Source organism: Macaca mulatta, chromosome 15 (assembly GCF_049350105.2).
Source record: "Macaca mulatta isolate MMU2019108-1 chromosome 15, T2T-MMU8v2.0, whole genome shotgun sequence".
Lineage (NCBI taxonomy): Eukaryota > Metazoa > Chordata > Mammalia > Primates > Cercopithecidae > Macaca > Macaca mulatta.
Window position 1 is genome coordinate 8,908,137 of NC_133420.1, and position 12,631 is coordinate 8,920,767.

At 55.1% G+C, this 12,631-nt stretch overlaps 1 protein-coding gene across 5 annotated transcripts in view; it reads left to right on the forward strand.

Moving 5' to 3' along the window:
* The first annotated feature begins 549 nt into the window (after positions 1 to 549).
* Positions 550 to 12,631, forward strand: part of FAM163B (family with sequence similarity 163 member B) — a 35,235-nt gene continuing 23,153 nt past the window's right edge. For all 5 annotated transcript variants that reach the window (XM_077965588.1, XM_077965590.1, XM_077965587.1 and 2 more), the window contains exon 1: positions 550 to 862. The gene's annotated coding sequence lies outside the window, so the exon portion shown is untranslated. The remainder of the gene's footprint in view (positions 863 to 12,631) is intronic.

Here is a 12,631-nt window from a genome sequence, read left to right on the forward strand (position 1 = left end):
GAGAGATCCAAAGGCAGCTGCCATGCCCCAAACACCCTCCCACGGGGAGCAGACTAAGCCTTGCCCCTCCTCTCAATTGCTCCAGGATTGCTAACTCAGAGAAGGGAAATAAATAGTAACAAAGGCGAGCATTTATTAAGCACTTATGGTGTGCCGGGCCTCGAAACATCATCGGATTTCGTTCTCAGACCAACCCTAAAGGTGCTGGTGTTAACTCCCCATTTTAAAGATAAGAACCAGCCGCTCAACCAGGGTAAGGCACTTGCCCCACTGTGGATAAGCAGCAGCTTCGGCCTGACTCCAGATCCCAACGTTGTGGAAGCCGGAACGCCCCAAGAACAGGCGGAGAGCAGAGGGAGCACCGCACGGGCGCGGGCCGGGTTGGGGGCGCCCCCAGGCCTCCAGGAGGTCGCGCGGCCCCGGCGAGAGCGGACGAGCCGTCAGCACCAGGGACAGCTCCCCGGGCAGCTCCCGGCATCCCTCGACGACTGCGCGCGCGGGCCGGTGACGCGCGCTCCCCGCCAGACTCGGGCGCGCGCCCTCCCCGCCAGCGCGCGCCCTGCGCTCGGGACCAGGCTGGAGCCGCGCTTGCCGCTCGCAGGGAGCCAGCCCGGGCGTCCGGAGTCGCGGCCGCAGCGCGGAGCTGGCAGGGGTGCCCCCCCGGGCACGCAGTCGCCTCCCCGGGGGCCTCCAGGGCCTCTCAGCGCTCGCCTCGCCCGCCCAGCCCCACCAGGCGCCACCGCCGTGGCCTGGGCATGAGCGGCCGCCGCTAGCTGCGCCCTGCCCGGGACGGACGCCCGCCCGCCCCGTCACGTGCGCCCAAGTCCTCGCGGCCGGGGCAGCGCCGTTCCCTTGCTTCAAGGTAAGGGCCGAGCGGGCCGCGGGTCACGGGGTGTGGGGCAGAAGATGCAGGCTGGAAAGCTCCAGCGGGGTGCCCACTTGTCCAGAGTGCCAACTGCAGCCTGCCCCGGCTGCCTCGCACCAGGTCCCCTGACCCAGCTGGCGTCACCCATCCCCTGGTTTCCACCCTCCTCCCTGAGGAGGAGACTGAGACCCAGGTGGGCACGAGGGCCTAGGGAGAGGAGGGGGACCCACTTTAGGAAGGGAGGCTTCATTTCCCTCGGAACAGTGGCCTGGGGGCGAGGGGGCAGTGGGGAGGGAAAGTTTCCCAGAAGCGCCCACTGGAAACCTGGCCCCCTTCTTTTCCTGCCAAGAGCACAGACTTATTTGTTAAGCTTTGCCTTCTGCCAGAGCTGGTGCTGCATTTTCATCCCATCCCATTCACCCAACACCCACGAGAAAGGGGCCTTGGCCCCACTTCACAGATGCAGAAACTGATTCTTAGAGAAGTTTGGTCTCTTACCCAAGGTCACAGAGTGGGGAAGTAGTGGAGCTGGCCTCAAACATGCCAGCCTCTCTCACCACCACCTCACACCTTTGTCTGTTAGGAATCTCTGCTTCAGTGACAGGTGGGGGGTGCCTGATTGACACTGGGTTTCCTCGGCCAGAAAGGAAAAGACTGTACACATCAAAAACCCAAGAGATATTCGACATGGGTCCTCCGGACTCCACTGTCTTACCCCACTCATGTCCTGTCCTCCCACGGCCAGGGACTGCCTGAGCACAAGTGGTCCTGCTAATGTGTGTGTCCTGTAGCAGCCCCGGTGGCTCTGACACAAGAAACTCAAGGGTCAAGTTCATGAAACCTCCTGCAGGGTAAAGGGAGTATCCTTGAGGCCTGAGCCTCAGCATTCATCCCGGCACCTTCCCCAGGAAGTAGGAGCTCAGGAGAACCAGGGAGCCACCCTGCCAGCCTTCTCCCCTGCATTTCCCTCAGCCCCTGCCAGCCCAGGCTCTTCAGGGCTTCTGGGGAGAGCAGTAATTGCCAACCCCAAAGAAGTTCAGGGTTGCTGGGAAAGCACCTTTGCCTATCTTCCCACCTTCTCCCTCTTATAGAATAGAGTGGAGTGGAGGTGACCAGGGCTCTACCCACCTGAAAAGGTGAGAACCAGCACTTCCTGGGCTGGGCAAGGGTTGGTTTTAACTCTTGGTGCACTGACTGCAAGCTTCCTAAACAGCTTAGGTGCTGGCGGCTTGTGAAGAAATCTCACCCTAAGGCTTGGGGGCCCAGGAAATGTGGGGTTTTGTTCATTTGGTCTTGCACTTGCTGGCAGTTTGTTGAGCATCTGCACGACACGATGAAAAAGACCGACAGGGCAGTCTGTGTACCCTGGATCCAGCTGGGTTTTGGGTTCCCTATCAGCTGAGTTTCCAACGGGGCTGGCTTGTCTGGACTTACTTAGAAAGCTTGGAAATGGCTCCTGAAGGATTTGGGGGTCTGGGAAGGATCCGCAGGCTCCCAGCCTCAGTGCCCCAGTTGCATGGGGAGGGAGTGGGAGCTCCAGGGTGCACTGCTGGACTCTCAGGACCTGCCAACACCACTCAGAATCCTGGTACACAGAGGTGTTGCATCTTCTCCAGCCTCCCCTCTCCAGCAAGTAGGTAAAGGAGCCCCACAGAGCTCTTCCTACCCTTGAGGCTGGAGTCCCCAACACACGTCTGTCATGCCGGTACCATCAGCAAACATGAACAAGGGCGCCTGGGGAAAGGTAGGCACAGGTGGAGAAGTCGGGACTCATCTGCTGAGTTCTATCCACCTTCTGGGTGACCTTGGGCAAGTCACTTTCCTCTCTAGACCTCAGTCTCCCATCGACAAAATTATGGGGTGGATCATTTAATGTCCCCTCTGAGCCATTGCAGTTGTGTTCGTCTAAGCCCTGGATGGAGTATGGAAGCTGAGAGGAATGCGGTTCCTCCCTTTTTGCCACGGTATTGAGGGGGTGCAGAGCGGTTTTGAAATCTTCGTACTGACCGGAATCCAAGCCCCCAATCCCTGCCAACCCTACTCCCTACTCATGTGATCACCCCTGTTTTGTATATTTAGGGGCTGGCTCTATATTCCTGACTTTTCTGGTGCTGGTTCTGGGTGAGGCTTCACAGCAGGGGCACCCACTCCTGCAGTGAGACCTCTGGCTCCTGCCACGTGGGCCTGCCTCTGCAGCCTCATGGCAGCCGGTTCCAGCGAAGAATAATTACAGCACTCGGGAGGGGAGAGATTTATTTCATCTCAGTCAATTACCTCTGACTCTAAACTCTCGGGGCAGGAGGGGAGGCAGAGTAGCAGCCGGGCCCTTGTTCTGTCCTCCACTCAGCTCCTGGCCCCACTGCCACTTCCCTCTTCAGAGTAGCAAGTCCTGATCTATGTGTCAGTAAAATGGCAATTTGTGTGGCAGAGAGAGTGGATTCCAGGCCAGACCACGGGCACATCACTCCACATCCCCATCTGCAAAATGAGGGTGCCCCTGCCTTTCCTGCTGGCACATGGGACACCAGGGCAACCGTGAGCCCGGCCGAAAGGCTTTTGGACACCGAGAGCATGTGGTCCCGGGGCCCACCCTACAGAGGCCAGGGTGGGGCTGGGGGGCTTCTCTACCAGCTGCTGCCACACTTGGCGCTGGTCCTTCTTGCAGTGTCTCAGTCCTTTTGGATTTGCTCCAGAGGGGATTTGATGAGTTCTGAGGCCTCAGTGTTTGCCAGCTCCCTCCCTCCACTGCCGAATCCTCCCGCAGGCCTTGGCCCAATCCCCGCTTGCTGGGGGTTGCTCGAGAGAGGAAGGAATCCTGTTGCCCCTGGGGTGATGTGGGCTGGTGGAGGTAGAGTTCAAAGCCCGGCTTTGCTGCTTTCTGGCTGTGGAACCCTGGGTCTGAAGCTCGTGGGCTGGAAAATGGAGATTGTGCCTCCTCCTTCCCTGGGGCCTCATCAGTGAAGGAGGAGGCCGGAGAGGCAGGTGGGGTCCAATTCCGCCAGGCTTGTAAGCCTTGCTCAGTGGTTGGACTTTCCGCCGAAGTCCACAGGAACCAGGGCCTGTGAGCCTGGAGGGTCACGGTCGCCTCTGGCCTTTAGGGACCCTCTCTGGCTGCACCATGCGGAATGACTTGGAGAGGGAGCCCTGCAGGCAGGAAGCTGGGAAGGAAGGGAAACAATGGGGGCCTGGACCAGGGTGGTAAGAAGAGGGCAAGTGATAAGCATGTAGGGGGCTGGATGTTTGTGTTGGGGTGATGGGAGATGGCCTAAGACTGCCCAAATGTCACTCCTATACTACTCCCTTAAGTCAGGCTCAGGCAGTGCCGGACACTCGGGATGGGCCACGTGTAGGCAGTGAGGATGCGGCCCCAGGGACCTGGGGGAGGACTGTTATCTCAGCAGCAGCTCAGTGTCAGAGCTGTCATTCCACTGGGCTGGATGTTACCGCCTGTGCTCTGGGCGCTCCCAGCCCTCAGGGAACCGTGCCTGTGGGAGTGGGTCCCTGCCGGACCGAGCTAGTCACCTCTGCCTTTGTGCTCAGTTTTCCCAGGTGGCAGAGGTGGAAGAAGGCTGCACCAGCTGGGAGGCTCCAGTGGAGGCTGGGCAGGGACTGGGACAGAGGCCCCAAAACAAGCCAGGCTCCTGGGGCTGCCACCTCGTCCACCACATTCCCTGGCTACTAAGGGTGGCAGTGTGGCTGAGTGGACAACAGCACAGCTTCTGTAGCTAAGCAGAGCCGTGTTTCCATCCAAGCTGTGTGTCCCTCATGAGGTTACTCAGCCTCTCTGGGCCCCAGGTTCTTCATTCATAAAATGGCAATCATTACATCCGCCTCAGATGTGCCAGCTTACCTCCCAGCCAGCAGACCGGGAGAAGAGCCCAGGCCCGGCCGAGCCAGGTGCCAGGTGCACCCCACACAACCCCAACCTGTGCTCACTTCCTGGCTCTGCTGTGAGGTGGCCTCAGGGCCCACAGGCCTCGGACTGCACCCGGCAAACAGGCAAACCCCACACTGTGGGGCGGCCTTGGCTCCTGACCTCAGTGTTTACACACAGGCATAACCATCGCCACCTCCATCTCTGTTTCTCATGAGCAGGTCCACAGTTTCTGCATGCAACAGGCTGGCCCTGTCTGGGAGCTGGGCCTGCTGGCAGGTCCCGGGTCCCTGGAGAACCGTCCTCTCTCTTTTGTAATCATCCTCATTTGCATTTGCTGTATTTGGCTGCACTACCTTATAGACATCAATCTGAAATTGGGCTACTCCAGATGGGGTTTGAGGACCAGCAGCAGCAGCAGCAGCATCCCTAGGAACCCGTGAGAAATGCAGGTTCCCAGGCCCCCAGACCTGTTGTAACCAGCCCCCAGGTGATTCCTGTGTTCCGTGGAGTTTGAGACTCACCACCCACCACAGCAGAAAAGAGGTTCTATTTGCATAAAGCAAGGGTGATTGTCTCCTTCATGTTCCTTATATATTTAACGTCATATATTAAAGGGTGTTTGAATAAAAGAAATACATGCTTGCGGTAAGAGAAAAGCCAAGCTATTCAGCTTTTGTTCGTTGGTTGGTTGGTTGGTTGGTTGGTTGGTTGTTTTTACACAAAGTAGAAGCCCCCGGTTTCCTGGGTGTGGCCTGCCCCCCAGTGCTTGGCTGTGTCAGTGACGTGTGTGTCAGCCACACTGGGCACCACCGAGGGACCAGTCTGTGTGTGTTCTTCCCTGTCCTTTGACTTCACAGGTCTTGGTTGTGTCTGCGTGTCGACACCCTAGTCTGTCATTGATTGACCTGGACCCCTATCAGTAAACAGTCATGTAGGCCATCCACAGGTTTTATGTTTTGTGTGTGTTCATTTTATATACTTGTCCACTCAAGTAATCACTCCAGGGAAGGATTTCGTAGTTGGACGAGGGATGTGCAGTGTGAATAGAAATAAATAGGCCGGGCGCAGTGGCTCATGCCTGTAATCCCAGCACTTTGGGAGGCCAAGGCAGGCGGATCACTTGAAGTCAGGAGTTTGAGACCAGCCTGGCCAACATGGTGAAACCTCTCTAATAAAAACACAAAAAATGAGCCAGGCGTGGTGGTGTGAGCCTGTAATCCCAGCTACTCAGGAGGCTGAGGCATGACAATTGCTTGAACCTGGGAGGCGGAGGTTACAGTGAGCCAAGATCACACCACTGCACTCCAGTCTGGGTGACAGAGTAAGACTCTGTGTCCCCCGCCCCCACACATAAAAAAAAAACCAACAAAGAAAAGAAAAGAAATAGCAATGCAAAAGCAGCTGTCCATGGATTAGAAGATGGGTGCAAGGTAGCAGGTACCCAGATTCGAAGGAACGTATGCCCTGGGCTGGAGCAGGCAGGGAAGGCTTCCTGGAGGTGGGGCTTAAGCTAAGCCCTGAAGGATGAGTATGGAGCAGGAAGGAGTCGGTGTGGCATAGACATGGGGTCTCCTGTCATCACCAGGAGGCAGGAGGACTAGTCTGTCGACTTTGGCTAATGAGCGGTGGCCCCGCTAAAGATGCCCCTGAATTTCCTCTACTCCCTTTGAGGGTGGGAGAGAACAGGCTGGGCCACTTCCCTGTCATCTCATTGGCTTTTAGCTTTCCAAGCTGCATTGTGGCTGGGGTTGCTTTTCCCGCGTGCTGTCCCCCGACTCTCATCCCCTGGTCTCCACTCCGCTCACCAGCCATGCAGACCCTCCGCAGTTCCTGCCAACGCATCCCCCTAGCGTTAGCTCTGATTATTTTGCCAAGAGTGATCTGAGGCTCTGGAGGAAAAGGCCCGCTGCGGTGGGACGCGCTGGGGATGCACTGGACCCACAGCAGCAGGTGGGGAGGCGTCTGGGAATGGTTTCTCTGTAGCATTTGTCAAGGGCCTCACCTTTGTGTTTGAAATGTCATGTTTACATCCTGTTTTCGAGTCCTCCAGTTGGCGTTGGCAAATGCAGTCTCACTTGATTCATTAGGGAACTTTACTAAGGCAAAATAAAGATGTTCATTTTCCCAATCCGAAGGCGAGCACCCACCCACCCCAGGTGCCCTTTCTCCCTGGGCCAACCTCTTGCACTGGCCCCTCCTCTGCCCTGGAGCCCAGCAGACTCCGCTGAAAGGAGACCCCATATTTAGGGCCAGAATCCCATCTCAGGTCTCCCCTCTAAACGGTTCAAAACTAGCCACTGCTTTAAGAGGGCTGATTCTGGGATATAATGATTCAATTCGGATTCAAAGGAAGGCAGAAAAGAGCGTCCAATATTTTACTAGAAAAATATCAGCTTCTCTGCAACATTGTCGACTGTGAGCTTCTGGTATTTACCTGTGTTTAGAGTTTGTTTGGTTAAACACTCATTACGCAGAAGCCTCCTGCCTCCGTGTGAACCCATTTACAAAATTAAAAATGTAGTCAACTTTAATTTTACCTTCATGGAACTTCCCACATGAGAGTTCCCTCTAATTACTGAACAGATCTCTATTTAAAAAAAAAAAAAATTGTTTTCCACGCAGAGTCTTGAACAATCACTCGCGTGGTCTTTTTTGTCACCCCTGGGCTGTGCCGTCCTGTTCACTGCTGGCCCTTCTCTTCCTGGGAAAACGCCTATCATTGCCCAGGCGCCAGAAGGGGAGGGGGTAGCACTGGTGGACGGAAGCAGGCGGAGGGAGGAGCAGGGAGGGCACATCCAGAGAACCAGTCAGATGCACTGAACAGTCGCAAGCGTGGGACCCCATAGCTCAACCCCACCAGCTGGATTCGAACTCTTCCAGCTGGTGAGCGTAGGCATGTTACTGAACCTCTCTGTGCCCTAGTTTCCTGGTCTATGAAACTGGGCCTGGCTCTTTCCTGCTTGCAGAGTGATGAGGACTCATGCATCGTCACCCATGGGAGATCCCAGGCCCAGGTAGAAGTGTGGCAGATGGAACTTGTTATATTGCGGGGTCTTGGGCATGGCTGGAGGCAAGGCCTGCCAAGTGGCCCTGTGGCAGTGCTAAAACTCCCTGTGTGTGTGTGGGGGGGGGGGGGCAGGGTTCAAACCCTGCTTAAAATCATTCCCAGCTGAGGATAGAACCCAGCCCCCGTGCAGCCCGTGGAGCCCCACCCAGGACAGACCCTGCCAGCCCCCAGCTTCCCTGCTGGTCCTCCCTGCGGTACTCCGTGTGCTGGCTACTGCCTGTTTCTGGAACTCTCAGAGTCCCTTCCTCCCTGAGGCTCCTCCCACCTACTCCCCTCTCTGCCTGAAGGACCTCCTGGCCAGTGCCAGGTCCCAGCTTTAGTCAGCCCTTCCGAGACGTGCCCTGACGCCATGGTGGTCAGATGGCTGGGTGTTTTGTGTGGCTGTGGCTCCCCCGGACCAAGGCACCCCATGGTTAGGGACAGAGACGGCATCTGGTTTCCCATCAAAGTCTTCCCTCAAATGTTCAAAACCAGCAAAATGTCCTCAGGGAAGAAGGGACTTGCAGTGTTCCAGAAATGGGAGGCGAGCCGGCGTGTGGGAGCAATCCGGGGGGCAGCTGCGTCTGACCCGTGTGGCACTTGCCATTCTCCAGTTATGGGGGTTTCAGTAATTGGAAGGGAACTCCAGAGGGGGTGGGTCTTGCCTGGCCAGGCCCCTGGGGTTAATGCTGCTACTTGTATTGACAGCACGACCAGTTTCTAAAAAATCCTCTCATCTGCAACACAGACCCTTTCAATAGCACGCCTCCGCTCGTTTAAAAATGGCTGAGCCCAATTTCTTTAAAAAGGAAAATTAATGTTAAAAAAATTGCTCCAGGCGGGGTCTTTGCTGAAGGCTTGGCCAAAGACTGCTCAGGGCAGCGGAGTTACGGCACAAGTTATAACAGAATGGCTGAATTGGCTCCAAAGGCGCGCCCTGCCCAGAGAGCTCAGAGGCTCAGGAAGGGGGCCCGGTGGGTCTTTGTAACCCCTGTGCCTAGTACGGGGCAGTGGGTGGTCAGGGCTCCAGGAGGAGTGAATGAGAGTGAGGAATGGATGAAGGGTTGTCAGCTCACAGGCCCTGCTCTCAGACAGCTTGCAGGTGAGTAGGGCCCTCCCAGGGGTCCTCATGGCTGGTACTTGAGAGAGAACTTGGGGTGACCTCAGGGAGACACAAAATGTCTGGAGTTCAGCGAGGAACTCGAGGCAATGAAGCACCTGTCTACCCCCTACCAAGGGAGAGTTGAGTCAATGGCCTTGGATGAATTGTTATTTGCGAGGGGAAGAGGGGGTTAGGGGGCGTCTGCGATTGTTCACTGAGCACGCGATGACACCAGTTATCTTCTGAAGTCCCTTCTGAACCTAAGAGGAAAGGAGTCTCAGATTCTGAGCCGCCATTGGTTGTATGTTCTGATTTTCTAAGACTCTCAAATGTGGCTTTAAGATTCTGGGAGGCTGTGACTCCAGGAGCTTAGACCAACCTCTCCTCAAGCCCCATCACTCCCTGGGCTTCCACCCATCCTTTTACCCTCTGGTTTCACCCCTGCTCCCACCCCGTCCCACTGCAGACCCCATCTAAAACTCCAGGGAACACGCTGGGCCCAGCTTCAAATGAACTGCAGGAATCTAGAGGCCCAGCTGCAGGGGCCATCTGGGGCTTCTCTCGTAAGTGCCAGGTGCCCTGGGCTCCACTGAACTGAGAGTGGGTGACACCACAGGGAAACGGGTACCATGGCACACGCCCCTGCCCCGGCTGCCATGTGGGCCAGCCAGTCTCTTTGAGATGGGCCAGGCTGCTGGACTCTACCTTTGCCCCTGCATGCTGCTCTTCATCCACCCTCAGCACTACACACACACTCAAACACACACATACGCACACAGACCACACTCACACACCTGCACACAGACCGCACTCACACATGGACACATACACATATGCACACAAACCACATTCCCACACACACATGCACACATACACCACACATGCACACGCACACATGCACACAGTTCACATGCACACAGACCCACACACATGTGCACACACAAACTCACACTTGCACATGCACACAGACCACACACACACATATGCACACACACACACGTACACAGACACGCATGCACACATGCACACAGGCCACATGCTCACACTCACGTATGCACACACACATGCATACACACACACACATATGCACACAGACCACACTCACCCATACATTCACAGACACATGCACACAGACCACACCCACACTTGCACATGCATACACATGCACACAGACACTAGCACACACATGCACACAGACCACATGCACACACACATGCACAAAAACACACTTGTACATGCATACAGACCACACACATGCACACAGACATACACATGCGCATGCTTACACATGCACACACTTTCACACACATGAACACATGCACGGATACACAAGCACACTGACATGCACACATATACACAGACACAACTCACACACAGGCACACACTCATACATGCATGCAGATACATGCACACACATATTCACACATGCACACAGACACATACATATGCACACATACACACACCCTTTACACATTGACACACATAGACACAGACACCCACAGACACAGATACACAGACAGACATTCACAGACACACAGACAGGCAAACACACAGACACAGGCGTCAGCTGCTGTCAGGCTTGCAGTGGGGTCCCGGGATCCAGGTTCCCTTTGTGGCACAATGCAGCACCGTGTGCTGGGAAGGGGAACCCAGAGGAGGCCTGGGAGGGCAGCAAAGCTTCCCCGAAGTCACGTCTGAGCTGAGAGCTGAGCAGGAGCCTGGCCTGACCATGCAAGGAGTGGATGGAAGTTCTGGGTCGATGGAGCAGTGTGTGCAAAGGCCAGGAGGCAGAGGCGAACTCTGTGCAGGTGAGGCATTTAAAGGCCAGAATGGCTACAGCCCGGAGGCAGGACAGGAGGAGGGTAGGAGACAAAGCTGAAAGTGCAGGGCTCAGACCAGGTGGAAGGTGCCCCCAGGGCACAGGTGCGAGGGCCACTCACAGGGAAGGGGAAAAGGCCCTTGGGGGAGGGGGCGCTGCCTGCATCCAGCAGGGGCAGGCTGGCACCCTTCCCCTCCATCTGCCCTGGGCTCTCCCTGATGGGGGTAGAGATCTCAGGGCACCTCTGAGCAGCCTGAGAGGGGGCACTGAAAGGAGCCCTGAGTGACAGGCACATGAACCAGCAGCCCAGGTGTTCATTTACCACCTGTTTGCTGGTGCCTCAGGTCCCTGTCCCCAGTGCCCCACCTGTGAAATAAGATAAGGACTCCTGTCTCTAACTCTCAGGCTGCTCTCTCCGGGTAGATATAGACCCAAGAACTCAACCAAAACTACAGTGGGCCGAGGAGCATGAGCGTGTTATTCTAATTCACCACCAACATCACAGTCCTGGGAGAGCAGTCCCTCTCTCTCTCCCTCCCTCCCTCTCTCTCTCCCTCCCTCCCTCCCCCATTCTCTCCTGCCAGCAGCAGGTGTCTGGCTCCCGGGCCGAAATTGTCCAAGTGTCCCAACTGTTGGGTTAAGGAGAGCCCCACCTCCTCACCCTAGCACATGCAGTGCACAGCTGTAGCCATGGAAACTGCCTGTAACCTTGTGAACAGCTAAAATAGACATTATATATTTTTTGGCTTGTTGTTTTTTCTAAAAAAAATTGCACGTCTCTTTTGTTTTCACACTCTTGTGGTGACGGGTAAGGATGCATAAGGGTCAGGGTTGGTGTGCAGAACGTACCTCGCACCCCAGCCTGTGATTTGTTCCACCCCATGCTCGCTCTGAAGGGCCTGGGCCCAAGGGACTGGGGTCCCCGGGGGAGAGGCCCTGAGGAGCTGCTGCTTCCTCAACCCTGCCTCTCACAAGACTAGCTTGATTCTACCCAGTCCCCCACGAGCAAAGCACCTCCCGCTGTCTGGCTCCCAGGGAGGCCTTGAAGCTGGGTTTTGTGAGATTGAAGGCTGAGCAGGGAGCCCCCCAGACTGGCCACTTCGATGTTGTCACCATGGCTCAGGTTAGGATCCAAACCCAGTGAGAAAATTAGAATCCACAGTGGTAGGTCCAGACCTGTGTGTCTGAGAAGGAGCTGAGTTTTGGGCCCTGTCCCCTGGACAAGTCTAGAAAAGGAGACAGTGTAAATGCTGCTCTTCATCTCCCCTTCATTTTGGAAGGGTTTTTTTTTTTTTTGCTTTTTCTGGATTGGACATTCCAGGTTGATGGCCTTTCTTTTTTTAGTACTCAAGAGACACCACTCCACTGTCTCCTGGCTCTCATTGTCTCCAGCAAGGGGTCTGCCGTTATTCTTCCCTTCGGGCTCCTGTAGGTCATTCAGCCCTTCTCTCTGTGTTTAGATTTTTCTCTTCATTGCTGATTTTAAGCAATTTGATTATAATGTTCCCTGGTGTTGTTTTCTTCCTGTTTCTTGTGTTTGTGGTTTGTGGAGCTTTTTGGATCTGTGGGTTTATAATATCCAATTTGGAAATTTTTCAGCCAATATTTATTCTAATTGTTTTTTGCACCAGCCCCAACTTCTTTGGAGATTCCAGTTATACATATATCAGACCCCTTGAACTTCTCCACACCTCACTGACGTTCTGTTTGTTTTTTCATTTATTGATGTTTTTCTCTCTATTTTATTTTGGATCGTTTCTACTGCTCTCTGCAAGTTCACTAATCTTTTCTTCTGCCATATCTAGTCTGAGGTTAATTCCATCCACTGTATTTTTCATCTTAGGCATTGTCACGTTTTCATCTCTAGAAGTTTGGTGGGTTCTTTTTCATATCTTCTATGTCTCTACTTAATACACTCAAGT